The sequence below is a fragment of the Colletes latitarsis genome, unplaced genomic scaffold, assembly GCF_051014445.1.
Source record: "Colletes latitarsis isolate SP2378_abdomen unplaced genomic scaffold, iyColLati1 scaffold0088, whole genome shotgun sequence".
NCBI classification, from domain to species: domain Eukaryota; kingdom Metazoa; phylum Arthropoda; class Insecta; order Hymenoptera; family Colletidae; genus Colletes; species Colletes latitarsis.
In genome coordinates, this window is record NW_027488438.1 from 47,501 (window position 1) to 60,894 (window position 13,394).

Below are 13,394 nucleotides of genomic sequence, written 5' to 3' on the forward strand. Positions count from 1 at the left end.
AGCGCCCGCCTAAAAGACCAGTTCGAACATACCGAAAAATCAAGAAACCGTAACTTCCTTAATAATTGAGCTAGGACAAAAAATCGACACGCTATCTTGCAGGAAAAAATCCGGGGAACACGATGGCGTCGTCAAAAGTGCAGGTCGTCGAGCTCGTTTTCGAGAAAAAAAAAAAAAAATTCTCAAAATTCGACAAAAAAATAAAACGATCAGTGGACCGTGTAGAGAATATAAAACTGCATAAGAATCGTATAGACGAAAATTGGCGTTCACGTGCTCGTTTTTGTGGAAAAAATTAAAAAAGCTCTCAAACTTCGAGATAAAAAAAAAAAAAACCATCTACCAGGTAGCCAACGGTAAACGGTACAAGTATCGTACGGGCGAAAATGAGCGTTACCGTGCTCGTTTTCGAGTTATTGACGAAAAACAGCCTGGAGCGATCGCTCCGGCGGTCGACGCGCGAAAGTTTCTAAGTCCGCTCTGCTCCGAAACACCGCTCCGGCGTCAAAAATCGTCGTAGGACAAAAAATAGACACGCTATCTTGCAGGAAAAAATCCGGGGAACACGATGGCGTCGTCAAAAGTGCAGGTCGTCGAGCTAGTTTTCGAGAAAAAAAAAAAAAAATTCTCAAAACTCGACAAAAAAATAAAACGATCAGTGGACCGTGTAGAGAATCTAAAACTGCATAAGAATCGTATAGACCAAAATTGGCGTTCACGTGCTCGTTTTTGAGAAAAAAGTTAAAAAAGCTCTCAAAATTCGAGATAAAAAAAAAACAAACCATCTGCCAGGTAGCCAACGGTAAACGGTACAAGTATCGTACGGGCGAAAACGAGCGTTACCGTGCTCGTTTTCGAGTTATTGACGAAAAACAGCCTGGAGCGATCGGTCCGGCGGTCGACGCGCGAAAGTTTCTAAGTCCGCTCTGCTCCGAATCATCGCTCCGGCGTCAAAAATCGTCGTAGGACAAAAAATCGCCACCCTATCTTGCAGGAAAAAATCCGGGGAACACGATGGCGTCGTCAAAAGTGCAGGTCGTCGAGCTCGTTTTCGAAAAAAAAAAAAAAAATTCTCAAAATTCGACAAAAAAATAAAACGAACAGTGGACCGTGTAGAGAATATAAAACTGCATAAGAATCGTATAGACGAAAATTGGCGTTCACGTGCTCGTTTTTGTGGAAAAAATTAAAAAAGCTCTCAAACTTCGAGATAAAAAAAAAAAGAACCATCTACCAGGTAGCCAACGGTAAACGGTACAAGTATCGTACGGGCGAAAATGAGCGTTACCGTGCTCGTTTTCGAGTTATTGACGAAAAACAGCCTGGAGCGATCGCTCCGGCGGTCGACGCGCTAAAGTTTCTAAGTCCGCTCTGCTCCGAACCACCGCTCCGGCGTCAAAAATCGTCGTAGGACAAAAAATAGACACGCTATCTTGCAGGAAAAAATCCGGGGAACACGATGGCGTCGTCAAAAGTGCAGGTCGTCGAGCTCGTTTTCGAGAAAAAAAAAAAAAAATTCTCAAAATTCGACAAAAAAATAAAACGATCAGTGGACCGTGTAGACAATATAAAACTGCATAAGAATCGTATAGACGAAAATTGGCGTTCACGTGCTCGTTTTTGTGGAAAAAATTAAAAAAGCTCTCAAACTTCGAGATAAAAAAAAAAAAAACCGTCTACCAGGTAGCCAACGGTAAACGGTACAAGTATCGTACGGGCGAAAATGAGCGTTACCGTGCTCGTTTTCGAGTTATTGACGAAAAACAGCCTGGAGCGATCGCTCCGGCGGTCGACGCGCGAAAGTTTCTAAGTCCGCTCTGCTCCGAAACACCGCTCCGGCGTCAAAAATCGTCGTAGGACAAAAAATAGACACGCTATCTTGCAGGAAAAAATCCGGGGAACACGATGGCGTCGTCAAAAGTGCAGGTCGTCGAGCTAGTTTTCGAGAAAAAAAAAAAAAAATTCTCAAAACTCGACAAAAAAATAAAACGATCAGTGGACCGTGTAGAGAATCTAAAACTGCATAAGAATCGTATAGACCAAAATTGGCGTTCACGTGCTCGTTTTTGAGAAAAAAGTTAAAAAAGCTCTCAAAATTCGAGATAAAAAAAAAACAAACCATCTGCCAGGTAGCCAACGGTAAACGGTACAAGTATCGTACGGGCGAAAACGAGCGTTACCGTGCTCGTTTTCGAGTTATTGACGAAAAACAGCCTGGAGCGATCGGTCCGGCGGTCGACGCGCGAAAGTTTCTAAGTCCGCTCTGCTCCGAATCATCGCTCCGGCGTCAAAAATCGTCGTAGGACAAAAAATCGCCACCCTATCTTGCAGGAAAAAATCCGGGGAACACGATGGCGTCGTCAAAAGTGCAGGTCGTCGAGCTCGTTTTCGAAAAAAAAAAAAAAAATTCTCAAAATTCGACAAAAAAATAAAACGAACAGTGGACCGTGTAGAGAATATAAAACTGCATAAGAATCGTATAGACGAAAATTGGCGTTCACGTGCTCGTTTTTGTGGAAAAAATTAAAAAAGCTCTCAAACTTCGAGATAAAAAAAAAAAGAACCATCTACCAGGTAGCCAACGGTAAACGGTACAAGTATCGTACGGGCGAAAATGAGCGTTACCGTGCTCGTTTTCGAGTTATTGACGAAAAACAGCCTGGAGCGATCGCTCCGGCGGTCGACGCGCTAAAGTTTCTAAGTCCGCTCTGCTCCGAAACACCGCTCCGGCGTCAAAAATCGTCGTAGGACAAAAAATAGACACGCTATCTTGCAGGAAAAAATCCGGGGAACACGATGGCGTCGTCAAAAGTGCAGGTCGTCGAGCTCGTTTTCGAGAAAAAAAAAAAAAAATTCTCAAAATTCGACAAAAAAATAAAACGATCAGTGGACCGTGTAGACAATATAAAACTGCATAAGAATCGTATAGACGAAAATTGGCGTTCACGTGCTCGTTTTTGTGGAAAAAATTAAAAAAGCTCTCAAACTTCGAGATAAAAAAAAAAAAAACCGTCTACCAGGTAGCCAACGGTAAACGGTACAAGTATCGTACGGGCGAAAATGAGCGTTACCGTGCTCGTTTTCGAGTTATTGACGAAAAACAGCCTGGAGCGATCGCTCCGGCGGTCGACGCGCGAAAGTTTCTAAGTCCGCTCTGCTCCGAAACACCGCTCCGGCGTCAAAAATCGTCGTAGGACAAAAAATAGACACGCTATCTTGCAGGAAAAAATCCGGGGAACACGATGGCGTCGTCAAAAGTGCAGGTCGTCGAGCTAGTTTTCGAGAAAAAAAAAAAAAAATTCTCAAAACTCGACAAAAAAATAAAACGATCAGTGGACCGTGTAGAGAATCTAAAACTGCATAAGAATCGTATAGACCAAAATTGGCGTTCACGTGCTCGTTTTTGAGAAAAAAGTTAAAAAAGCTCTCAAAATTCGAGATAAAAAAAAAACAAACCATCTGCCAGGTAGCCAACGGTAAACGGTACAAGTATCGTACGGGCGAAAACGAGCGTTACCGTGCTCGTTTTCGAGTTATTGACGAAAAACAGCCTGGAGCGATCGGTCCGGCGGTCGACGCGCGAAAGTTTCTAAGTCCGCTCTGCTCCGAATCATCGCTCCGGCGTCAAAAATCGTCGTAGGACAAAAAATCGCCACCCTATCTTGCAGGAAAAAATCCGGGGAACACGATGGCGTCGTCAAAAGTGCAGGTCGTCGAGCTCGTTTTCGAAAAAAAAAAAAAAAATTCTCAAAATTCGACAAAAAAATAAAACGAACAGTGGACCGTGTAGAGAATATAAAACTGCATAAGAATCGTATAGACGAAAATTGGCGTTCACGTGCTCGTTTTTGTGGAAAAAATTAAAAAAGCTCTCAAACTTCGAGATAAAAAAAAAAAGAACCATCTACCAGGTAGCCAACGGTAAACGGTACAAGTATCGTACGGGCGAAAATGAGCGTTACCGTGCTCGTTTTCGAGTTATTGACGAAAAACAGCCTGGAGCGATCGCTCCGGCGGTCGACGCGCTAAAGTTTCTAAGTCCGCTCTGCTCCGAAACACCGCTCCGGCGTCAAAAATCGTCGTAGGACAAAAAATAGACACGCTATCTTGCAGGAAAAAATCCGGGGAACACGATGGCGTCGTCAAAAGTGCAGGTCGTCGAGCTCGTTTTCGAGAAAAAAAAAAAAAAATTCTCAAAATTCGACAAAAAAATAAAACGATCAGTGGACCGTGTAGACAATATAAAACTGCATAAGAATCGTATAGACGAAAATTGGCGTTCACGTGCTCGTTTTTGTGGAAAAAATTAAAAAAGCTCTCAAACTTCGAGATAAAAAAAAAAAAAACCGTCTACCAGGTAGCCAACGGTAAACGGTACAAGTATCGTACGGGCGAAAACGAGCGTTACCGTGCTCGTTTTCGAGTTATTGACGAAAAACAGCCTGGAGCGATCGGTCCGGCGGTCGACGCGCGAAAGTTTCTAAGTCCGCTCTGCTCCGAATCATCGCTCCGGCGTCAAAAATCGTCGTAGGACAAAAAATCGCCACCCTATCTTGCAGGAAAAAATCCGGGGAACACGATGGCGTCGTCAAAAGTGCAGGTCGTCGAGCTCGTTTTCGAGAAAAAAAAAAAAAAATTCTCAAAATTCGACAAAAAAATAAAACGATCACTGGACCGTGTAGAGAATATAAAACTGCATAAGAATCGTATAGACGAAAATTGGCGTTCACGTGCTCGTTTTTGTTGAAAAAATTAAAAAAGCTCTCAAACTTCGAGATAAAAAAAAAAAAAACCATCTACCAGGTAGCCAACGGTAAACGGTACAAGTATCGTACGGGCGAAAATGAGCGTTACCGTGCTCGTTTTCGAGTTATTGACGAAAAACAGCCTGGAGCGATCGCTCCGGCGGTCGACGCGCGAAAGTTTCTAAGTCCGCTCTGCTCCGAAACACCGCTCCGGCGTCAAAAATCGTCGTAGGACAAAAAATCGCCACCCTATCTTGCAGGAAAAAATCCGGGGAACACGATGGCGTCGTCAAAAGTGCAGGTCGTCGAGCTCGTTTTCGAGAAAAAAAAAAAAAAATTCTCAAAATTCGACAAAAAAATAAAACGATCATTGGACCGTGTAGAGAATCTAAAACTGCATAAGAATCGTACAGACGAAAATTGGCGTTCACGTGCTCGTTTTTGTGGAAAAAATTAAAAAAGCTCTCAAACTTCGAGATAAAAAAAAAAAAAACCATCTACCAGGTAGCCAACGGTAAACGGTACAAGTATCGTACGGGCGAAAACGAGCGTTACCGTGCTCGTTTTCGAGTTATTGACGAAAAACAGCCTGGAGCGATCGGTCCGGCGGTCGACGCGCGAAAGTTTCTAAGTCCGCTCTGCTCCGAATCATCGCTCCGGCGTCAAAAATCGTCGTAGGACAAAAAATAGACACGCTATCTTGCAGGAAAAAATCCGGGGAACACGATGGCGTCGTCAAAAGTGCAGGTCGTCGAGCTCGTTTTCGAGAAAAAAAAAAAAAAATTCTCAAAATTCGACAAAAAAATAAAACGATCAGTGGACCGTGTAGAGAATATAAAACTGCATAAGAATCGTATAGACGAAAATTGGCGTTCACGTGCTCGTTTTTGTGGAAAAAATTAAAAAAGCTCTCAAACTTCGAGATAAAAAAAAAAAAAACCATCTACCAGGTAGCCAACGGTAAACGGTACAAGTATCGTACGGGCGAAAATGAGCGTTACCGTGCTCGTTTTCGAGTTATTGACGAAAAACAGCCTGGAGCGATCGCTCCGGCGGTCGACGCGCGAAAGTTTTCAAGTCCGCTCTGCTCCGAAACACCGCTCCGGCGTCAAAAATCGTCGTAGGACAAAAAATAGACACGCTATCTTGCAGGAAAATATCCGGGGAACACGATGGCGTCGTCAAAAGTGCAGGTCGTCGAGCTCGTTTTCGAGAAAAAAAAAAAAAAATTCTCAAAATTCGACAAAAAAATAAAACGATCATTGGACCGTGTAGAGAATCTAAAACTGCATAAGAATCGTATAGACCAAAATTGGCCTTAACGTGCTGGTTTTCGAGTTATTGACGATAAGCCGGTATATATATGTCCGAGATAAAAAAAAAGATAGGGACAGTGGGAATCTCCTATACTATCACGGGCGTGTATTCTCCTACTAGTTTGATGGTTGTTGTTGCATAAACCAGCGACTGTTTGGCCCGCCGTTTAACCGCGCGGTTTAAAATTGCAACACAATGTTGGTGTCGCTCCGGGGTGAAAAAATGGAAAAACGACATACTTTACGCATAGGGGCGGCTGATCTTAACATATTTTGTCATGTCACCACCCCAGTGACTCTAAGACGGATTTTGCCGTCGCACGTTTTTTTATTAAAAAGTTATTAGTATATAAAAGATTTCGTTAAGCAAAAAGACACGAATATGGGAGTAGGACAAAAAATCGCCAGCCTATCTTGCAGGAAAAAATCCGGGGAACACGATGGCGTCGTCAAAAGTGCAGGTCGTCGAGCTAGTTTTCGAGAAAAAAAAAAAAAAATTCTCAAAACTCGACAAAAAAATAAAACGATCAGTGGACCGTGTAGAGAATCTAAAACTGCATAAGAATCGTATAGACCAAAATTGGCGTTCACGTGCTCGTTTTTGAGAAAAAAGTTAAAAAAGCTCTCAAAATTCGAGATAAAAAAAAAACAAACCATCTGCCAGGTAGCCAACGGTAAACGGTACAAGTATCGTACGGGCGAAAACGAGCGTTACCGTGCTCGTTTTCGAGTTATTGACGAAAAACAGCCTGGAGCGATCGGTCCGGCGGTCGACGCGCGAAAGTTTCTAAGTCCGCTCTGCTCCGAATCATCGCTCCGGCGTCAAAAATCGTCGTAGGACAAAAAATCGCCACCCTATCTTGCAGGAAAAAATCCGGGGAACACGATGGCGTCGTCAAAAGTGCAGGTCGTCGAGCTCGTTTTCGAGAAAAAAAAAAAAAAATTCTCAAAATTCGACAAAAAAATAAAACGAACAGTGGACCGTGTAGAGAATATAAAACTGCATAAGAATCGTATAGACGAAAATTGGCGTTCACGTGCTCGTTTTTGTGGAAAAAATTAAAAAAGCTCTCAAACTTCGAGATAAAAAAAAAAAGAACCATCTACCAGGTAGCCAACGGTAAACGGTACAAGTATCGTACGGGCGAAAATGAGCGTTACCGTGCTCGTTTTCGAGTTATTGACGAAAAACAGCCTGGAGCGATCGCTCCGGCGGTCGACGCGCTAAAGTTTCTAAGTCCGCTCTGCTCCGAAACACCGCTCCGGCGTCAAAAATCGTCGTAGGACAAAAAATAGACACGCTATCTTGCAGGAAAAAATCCGGGGAACACGATGGCGTCGTCAAAAGTGCAGGTCGTCGAGCTCGTTTTCGAGAAAAAAAAAAAAAAATTCTCAAAATTCGACAAAAAAATAAAACGATCAGTGGACCGTGTAGACAATATAAAACTGCATAAGAATCGTATAGACGAAAATTGGCGTTCACGTGCTCGTTTTTGTGGAAAAAATTAAAAAAGCTCTCAAACTTCGAGATAAAAAAAAAAAAAACCGTCTACCAGGTAGCCAACGGTAAACGGTACAAGTATCGTACGGGCGAAAACGAGCGTTACCGTGCTCGTTTTCGAGTTATTGACGAAAAACAGCCTGGAGCGATCGGTCCGGCGGTCGACGCGCGAAAGTTTCTAAGTCCGCTCTGCTCCGAATCATCGCTCCGGCGTCAAAAATCGTCGTAGGACAAAAAATCGCCACCCTATCTTGCAGGAAAAAATCCGGGGAACACGATGGCGTCGTCAAAAGTGCAGGTCGTCGAGCTCGTTTTCGAGAAAAAAAAAAAAAAATTCTCAAAATTCGACAAAAAAATAAAACGATCAGTGGACCGTGTAGAGAATATAAAACTGCATAAGAATCGTATAGACGAAAATTGGCGTTCACGTGCTCGTTTTTGTTGAAAAAATTAAAAAAGCTCTCAAACTTCGAGATAAAAAAAAAAAAAACCATCTACCAGGTAGCCAACGGTAAACGGTACAAGTATCGTACGGGCGAAAATGAGCGTTACCGTGCTCGTTTTCGAGTTATTGACGAAAAACAGCCTGGAGCGATCGCTCCGGCGGTCGACGCGCGAAAGTTTCTAAGTCCGCTCTGCTCCGAATCATCGCTCCGGCGTCAAAAATCGTCGTAGGACAAAAAATAGACACGCTATCTTGCAGGAAAAAATCCGGGGAACACGATGGCGTCGTCAAAAGTGCAGGTCGTCGAGCTCGTTTTCGAGAAAAAAAAAAAAAAATTCTGAAAATTCGACAAAAAAATAAAACGATCAGTGGACCGTGTAGAGAATATAAAACTGCATAAGAATCGTATAGACGAAAATTGGCGTTCACGTGCTCGTTTTTGTGGAAAAAATTAAAAAAGCTCTCAAACTTCGAGATAAAAAAAAAAAAAACCATCTACCAGGTAGCCAACGGTAAACGGTACAAGTATCATACGGGCGAAAATGAGCGTTACCGTGCTCGTTTTCGAGTTATTGACGAAAAACAGCCTGGAGCGATCGCTCCGGCGGTCGACGCGCGAAAGTTTCTAAGTCCGCTCTGCTCCGAAACACCGCTCCGGCGTCAAAAATCGTCGTAGGACAAAAAATAGACACGCTATCTTGCAGGAAAAAATCCGGGGAACACGATGGCGTCGTCAAAAGTGCAGGTCGTCGAGCTCGTTTTCGAGAAAAAAAAAAAAAAATTCTCAAAATTCGACAAAAAAATAAAACGATCACTGGACCGTGTAGAGAATATAAAACTGCATAAGAATCGTATAGACGAAAATTGGCGTTCACGTGCTCGTTTTTGAGAAAAAAGTTAAAAAAGCTCTCAAAATTCGAGATAAAAAAAAAACAAACCATCTGCCAGGTAGCCAACGGTAAACGGTACAAGTATCGTACGGGCGAAAACGAGCGTTACCGTGCTCGTTTTCGAGTTATTGACGAAAAACAGCCTGGAGCGATCGGTCCGGCGGTCGACGCGCGAAAGTTTCTAAGTCCGCTCTGCTCCGAATCATCGCTCCGGCGTCAAAAATCGTCGTAGGACAAAAAATCGCCACCCTATCTTGCAGGAAAAAATCCGGGGAACACGATGGCGTCGTCAAAAGTGCAGGTCGTCGAGCTCGTTTTCGAGAAAAAAAAAAAAAAATTCTCAAAATTCGACAAAAAAATAAAACGATCATTGGACCGTGTAGAGAATCTAAAACTGCATAAGAATCGTATAGACCAAAATTGGCCTTAACGTGCTGGTTTTCGAGTTATTGACGATAAGCCGGTATATATATGTCCGAGATAAAAAAAAAGATAGGGACAGTGGGAATCTCCTATACTATCACGGGCGTGTATTCTCCTACTAGTTTGATGGTTGCTGTTGCATAAACCACCGACTGTTTGGCCCGCCGTTTAACCGCGCAGTTTAAAATTGCAACACAATGTTGGTGTCGCTCCGGATCGAAAAAATGGAAAAACGACATACTTTACGCATAGGGGCGGCTGATCTTAACATATTTTGTCAATGTCATCTTCCCAGTGACCCTAGGAAGGAGTTTGCCGTTGCACGTTTTCCTATTAAAAAGTAATTAGTGTACAAAAATTTTCGTGAAGCAAAAAACAAGAATGTGAAAGTACGTTCCATGAGCATTACGGTGAATAAAACAGAAATTAAAAATTCCCGAGGGGTTGAACAGCATCATATTGAATTCGTTTTGCTGACTGGGGTCTGCGCCCCCCAGACCCCCGCTACACTAGCCCAGACCAAACCCACTTTGTAATAGTGGTATCATATTAAATTGAACAGCATCGTACTTAATTCGTTTTGCTGAATGGGGGGCTGCGCCCCCCAAACCCCCGCTACACTAGCCCAGACCTAACCCATTTTGTAATAGCGGTATCAAATTAAATTGAACAGCATCGTACTAAATTCGTTTTGCTGACTGGGGGGCTGCGCCCCCCAGACCCCCGCAACACTAGCCCGGACCTAACCCACTTTGTAATAGCGGTATCATATTAAATTGAACAGCATCGTACTAAATTCGTTTTGCTGAATGGGGGGCTGCGCCCCCCAAACCCCCGCTACACTAGCCCAGACCTAACCCATTTTGTAATAGCGGTATCAAATTAAATTGAACAGCATCATATTGAATTCGTTTTGCTGACTGGGGTCTGCGCCCCCCAGACCCCCGCTACAATAGCCCAGACCTAACCCACTTTGTAATAGTGGTATCATATTAAATTGAACAGCATCGTACTTAATTCGTTTTGCTGAATGGGGGGCTGCGCCCCCCAAACCCCCGCTACACTAGCCCAGACCTAACCCATTTTGTAATAGCGGTATCAAATTAAATTGAACAGCATCGTACTAAATTCGTTTTGCTGACAGGGGTCTGCGCCCCCCAGACCCCCGCTACACTAGCCCAGACCTAACCCCCTTTGTAATAGCGGTATCATATTAAATTGAACAGCATCATATTGAATTCGTTTTGCTGACTGGGGTCTGCGCGCCCCAGACCCCCGCAACACTAGCCCGGACCTAACCCACTTTGTAATAGCGGTATCACATTAAATTGAACAGCATCGTACTAAATTCGTTTTGCTGAATGGGGGGCTGCGCCCCCCAAACCCCCGCTACACTAGCCCAGACCTAACCCATTTTGTAATAGCGGTATCAAACTAAATTGAACAGCATCATATTGAATTCGTTTTGCCGACTGGGGTCTGCGCCCCCCAGACCCCCGCTACAATAGCCCAGACCTAACCCACTTTGTAATAGTGGTATCATATTAAATTGAACAGCATCGTACTTAATTCGTTTTGCTGAATGGGGGGCTGCGCCCCCCAAACCCCCGCTACACTAGCCCAGACCTAACCCATTTTGTAATAGCGGTATCAAATTAAATTGAACAGCATCGTACTAAATTCGTTTTGCTGACAGGGGTCTGCGCCCCCCAGACCCCCGCTACACTAGCCCAGACCTAACCCCCTTTGTAATAGCGGTATCATATTAAATTGAACAGCATCATGTTGAATTCGTTTTGCTGACTGGGGTCTGCGCGCCCCAGACCCCCGCAACACTAGCCCGGACCTAACCCACTTTGTAATAGCGGTATCATATTAAATTGAACAGCATCGTACTAAATTCGTTTTGCTGAATGGGGGGCTGCGCCCCCCAAACCCCCGCAACACTAGCCCAGACCTAACCCATTTTGTAATAGCGGTATCAAATTAAATTGAACAGCATCATATTGAATTCGTTTTGCTGACTGGGGTCTGCGCCCCCCAGACCCCCGCTACACTAGCCCAGACCTAACCCACTTTGTAATAGTGGTATCATATTAAATTGAACAGCATCGTACATAATTCGTTTTGCTGAATGGGGGGCTGCGCCCCCCAAACCCCCGCTACACTAGCCCAGACCTAACCCATTTTGTAATAGCTGTATCAAATTAAATTGAACAGCATCATATTGAATTCGTTTTGCTGACAGGGGTCTGCGCCCCCCAGACCCCCGCTACACTAGCCCAGACCTAACCCACTTTGTAATAGTGGTATCATATTAAATTGAACAGCATCGTACATAATTCGTTTTGCTGAATGGGGGGCTGCGCCCCCCAAACCCCCGCTACACTAGCCCAGACCTAACCCATTTTGTAATAGCGGTATCAAATTAAATTGAACAGCATCGTACTAAATTCGTTTTGCTGACAGGGGTCTGCGCCCCCCAAACCCCCGCTACACTAGCCCAGACCTAACCCATTTTGTAATAGCGGTATCAAATTAAATTGAACAGCATCATATTGAATTCGTTTTGCTGACTGGGGTCTGCGCCCCCCAAACCCCGCTACACCAGCCCAGACCTAACCCATTTTGTAATAGCGGTATCAAATTAAATTGAGCAGCATCATATTGAATTCGTTTTGCTGACAGGGGTCTGCGCCCCCCAGTCCCCCGCTACACTAGCCCAGACCTAACCCCCTTTGTAATAGCGGTATCATATTAAATTGAACAGCATCATATTGAATTCGTTTTGCTGACTGGGGTCTGCGCGCCCCAAACCCCCGCAACACTGGCCCAGACCTAGCCCATTTTGTAATGACTGTATTGGAACTGCGTTAGGGCTAGTTTAGAATTGGTTAGGTGAAGTAATGCGGAGAGCAGTTTCGCCTGCGTCCCGGGATGCTTGTTGGCATGAGTGGTGTCTGAATGAGTAAAGACGGATGAGACACTTGTGGGGTATGGTGAGTCAGATTCTCAAACTACCCATATATTCTTCTGAGGCATGGGTGCCTATCCAAGGATCTCCTTCGGTATCTAAAACAGAAATAAAAAAAAAAAAACAAAAAAAAAAAAAAAAAATGAATATGGACTGTGTTAGGACTGAATTGGATAAGGTCTGGGTTACGTCTCGGTTAGGTCTGAGTTAGGACTGGTTTAAGACTGGGTTAGGACTGGGTTAGGACTGGGTTAGGACTGGGTTAGGTCTGGGTTAGGTCTGGGTTATTTCTGGGTTAGGTCTGGGTTAGGTCTGGGTTAGGTCTGGGTTAGGTCTGGGTTAGGACTGGATTAGGTCTGGGTTAGGACTGGGTTAGTACTGGGTTAGGACTGGGTTAGGTCTGGGTTAGGTCTGGGTTATTTCTGGGTTAGGTCTGGGTTAGGTCTGGGTTAGGTCTGGGTTAGGGCTGGGTTAGGTCTGGGTTAGGTCTGGGTCAGGTCTGGGGTATTTCTGGGTTAGGACTGGGTTAGGTCTGGGTTAGGTCTGGGTTATTTCTGGGTTAGGTCTGGGTTAGGTCTGGGTTAGGTCTGGGTTAGGTCTGGGTTAGGTCTGGGTTAGGTCTGGGTTAGGACTGGGTTAGTACTGGGTTAGGACTGGGTTAGGTCTGGGTTAGGTCTGGGTTATTTCTGGGTTAGGTCTGGGTTAGGTCTGGGTTAGGTCTGGGTTAGGATTGGGTTAGGTCTGGTTTAGGACTGGGTTAGGTCTAGGTTAGGACTGGGTTAGGTCTGGGTTAGGTCTGGGTTAGGACTGGGTTAGGTCTGGGTTAGGACTGGGTTAGTACTGGGTTAGGACTGGGTTAGGTCTGGGTTAGGTCTGGGTTATTTCTGGGTTAGGTCTGGGTTAGGTCTGGGTTAGGTCTGGGTTAGGGCTGGGTTAGGTCTGGGTTAGGTCTGGGTCAGGTCTGGGGTATTTCTGGGTTAGGACTGGGTTAGGTCTGGGTTAGGTCTGGGTTATTTCTGGGTTAGGTCTGGGTTAGGTCTGGGTTAGGTCTGGGTTAGGTCTGGGTTAGGTCTGGGTTAGGTCTGGGTTAGGACTGGGTT